This window comes from Hylobates moloch, unplaced genomic scaffold, assembly GCF_009828535.3.
Source record: "Hylobates moloch isolate HMO894 unplaced genomic scaffold, HMol_V3 SCAFFOLD_32, whole genome shotgun sequence".
NCBI lineage: Eukaryota > Metazoa > Chordata > Mammalia > Primates > Hylobatidae > Hylobates > Hylobates moloch.
Window position 1 is genome coordinate 2,385,841 of NW_026652307.1, and position 3,450 is coordinate 2,389,290.

General features: G+C 41.7%; 1 pseudogene; it reads right to left on the bottom strand.

The window, feature by feature from the left end:
- Nucleotides 1–2,370: 2,370 nt before the first annotated feature.
- LOC116463298 (small ribosomal subunit protein bS16m-like) lies at nucleotides 2,371–2,790 on the bottom strand (annotated as a pseudogene).
- Between the last annotated feature and the right edge of the window lie 660 nt (nucleotides 2,791–3,450).

The window sequence follows — 3,450 nt, forward strand, 5'->3', positions numbered from 1 at the left end:
CTCCAGACCAAGGCCTCCAAAATCAAGGCATTGGCAGGGTCAGTTCCTTCTGAGGACTGTGAGGGGAGGATTCATTCCAAGCCTCCCTCCGTGGCTTATGGACAGCCGCCTTCCTGTTCACATGGCATTTTCCCTGTATACCTAACTGGGTCCAAATTTCCCCCCTTACATGGATGGACACCAATCATATGGATCAGAGCCCACCCTACTCCAGGATAATCTTAACTTAGCACATGTGCAGTGGTCTCATTTCCAAATAAGGGCACATTCTAAGGTACTGGGGGTTAGGGCTTGAACATATGAAGTTATGAGACACAATGCAACCTGCAACACCAACCCTGACATTTTAGAGGAAGAGATGACACCTACTATTCATTGTCCTTGACAACAACCACTATCCCATGTCCATTTGCAGAGAAACAACCAAGGCTAAAGAATATCTCTAACATCACACAAGCAATAAGCAGCTGACTCAGGCATCAAACCCAGGACTGCTGGATTTGAAAGTCCTGACATCAGGGCACAAAAAGCCAGCTGACGGTACCAGGCTATACTGGATACATACTAGAGTGACACAAGGACCAGGATCTTCCTGGAACTTCATAGCAGGGAGATTCTTTCTGAGGAGGGCAGTCAGGGAATGCCCTTCATTTCAGGGAGGTGTTGAGATCTGGGCCAAGTCTTAGAGCAAAGTAAACCAAACATTTTTGTGCATCAAAACCTGCAATCAAGGAACTATAAAAACGAGCCACAAATTGTCTAATTATAAAACACTATTTTAGTTTATTTTATCTCAATAATAAAATAATAAAATTTAACAATAAAACCTGTTATGCAAATGATCATACATACACCAAAGTTGAGAAAACAATAGAACAAATCCCCATGTACCTACCACCCAGCTTCAGTGATTGTTTTAATATTTTGCCACCTCATTTATCTACCCACTCTTTTCTGGATTGTTTTATAGCAAATCCCAGACAGTGTATTATTATGATTTTTTAGCACATTGAAATATCCTTTTATTGCAATTCAAATTTTTGAAAACCAGAAAATCAAATTAATTATTATGCTCTAGCCAAAATACCTAATACTACCTAATGTTTTCTTTTTTTTTTTTTTTTTTGAGACAGGGTCTTACTCTGTCACCCAGGCCTCCTGAGCTCGTGTTCTTACTGCCTCAGCCCCCTGAGTACCTGGAACTACAGGCAAGCACCACCATGCTCAGTTAATTTTTTTAATATTTTGTAGAAGCGGGGTCTTGCTGGTTGCCCAGGCTGGTCTCAAACTCTGGCTTCCAGCAATCCTTCTTCCTCAGCCTCCCAAAGTGCTGAGATTACAGGCATAAGCCACTGTCCCAATGTTTTCTTTACATTCTTTCAAGTTACTTTACTTCAAATTCTTGATGTTGAATTTCATCTCACTGACTTCAGGCTTTTAAAACACATGGAATACTTGAGACCAGTGGATGGTTCTTTGAATCAAATCAAAAAGTAGAGCTAAAGTATACTGAAGTTATTCAAATACATTCGAACTATACCGATCCCTTATAAATTACTGGCATCAAGGTAGGAAGGAAAAGATACAAGAAATAAAATGTATCACTCATCATAGGTCATCAAAATTATGGGTACACAGTTTATCCTAACATGCAGCAGCTTTCTTTACCTGCTCCATAAAATTACCAGCAAGAAAGAAAAGTACAAGAATAAAGTTCACAGCTGAATTAGCTTGGTGTCATAATTCCCTATTCCAGTATTCTCAGAAGGATTCCATCTATGATACATGCAGAAACTGCAGCCACATTTGAATGGTTCAATCTTGATTCATTCTGAATTCCCTTAAGCCCAGCACTTTCTCATTCTTAAAAGGTAGGTTATTACAGCCAAAAAGCAATTTTGATAACAAATCTACCTTTTGTATATTTGATCATATGTGTTAAGCAAGACAATATAAATCTCCAATTACAAAATCAGTAAGAAAGGGAATTGTTCCTGCACTTGTGGGATGAACATGAAGATATGGAAGACATGAACATGAACAGTCTGGCTAGGGGCTTTGAAGCAGTAAGTATTGGAAACCAGTAGATTGTAAAGTGTCCAAGAGACCCAGAGCCCAACTCAAAAGCCCAGTCCTCCCGCAGCCACTGTCTTTCCCAAGACAAAGTCCAAAAAAGCTAATTAATACCTAGCCCCAGCCTTGTGTCACACAAGAACAAATCTCTCCCTGGGCCCTGTGCAGGCCAGGCCAAAAGAGCAAGGGTGACTCAGGACAGTCCATTTATTGACCTCCGAATCTAACAAAATTAAGATCTCTGCACGGTATTTTAAGAGGACCTTGACTCTGTTCCCACTGCTATGTTCACTGAAGTCAGCTCACTCGTGTTTCTGTAGCCTCTGTATGTGTAGCCTCTGCATCTGTTTTCTGAGAAGCTAAGAGGACTTCAGATGCCCGTTTCCTTCATAGTCTCACAGCATTTGTGAACATCATAGGATGCACAGGGAAGAACCCAGCAAGACCCACTAGCTTTTCCACAGGCTTAGAGAGGTGGGCCCCACAGCCAATCCAATGATGGATCCAGTGCAGTTTGAGGACAGCAAGTTTTTCTCTATGACTGTTGGGCAATGGATCACAGGAGCCCAGCTGCTCTACAAAATGGCCATCCCTGGGACACTTGTGAGCAGCCACAATGCGGTAGAAGGGCTGGTTGGTGCAGCCACCCAGGGCAAGGCAGATGGTTAAGTGGCCCCCGTGATAGGCCTTGCAGAAGAGAATAGTGAGGTGGACCATGGTGTGGCCGGTGCGCAGCTCCTTGGAGCATCCTGCTACCTGCACGGACAAGCTCTACAGCCTTGGCGGGGCAGAGGACTGACACAGAAGGCAGCTGCAGGTGGACACTAGGCTGCACTGCCCAGCCATCCAAGCCAGAAAGCCTCAACCAGATAGTGTATTATTTTAATCATCATTACTGTTAGATTACATCTCTATCAATTGAAGATACTTTTTACATAACCACAATGCTGCTATCACACCTAACAAAATTAGCAAGAATATCATCTAACATCCAGAAAAAGAAACATTTTCTAATTGTCTCAAAAGTTTCTTTTCATAGTTAATTTCCTCGAATCAAGATACAGACATGGTCCACATATTGCAATTGATTGACTATGTCTCTTACATTTTTTTTTTAATCTAGAGAACTCTCCTTCCCCACCTTAGGTCATTTCTCCTGTAGACAGTTTCACACTCTGAATTTAGCTGGTTGCTTCCTTGCAGTGCCATTTCACTTGTTCTCCTATTCCCCATATTTCTGAAGACTGGTAGTAAGCACTAGAGAGATTCAAGCTAGATTCAAGTTCAAGTTTTTTTTAAGAATATAGGTGGTGCTGCATACTCACTATCGTATCCCATCAAGAGGTGCATAATGTTGGAATACCTCACTTCTAATGA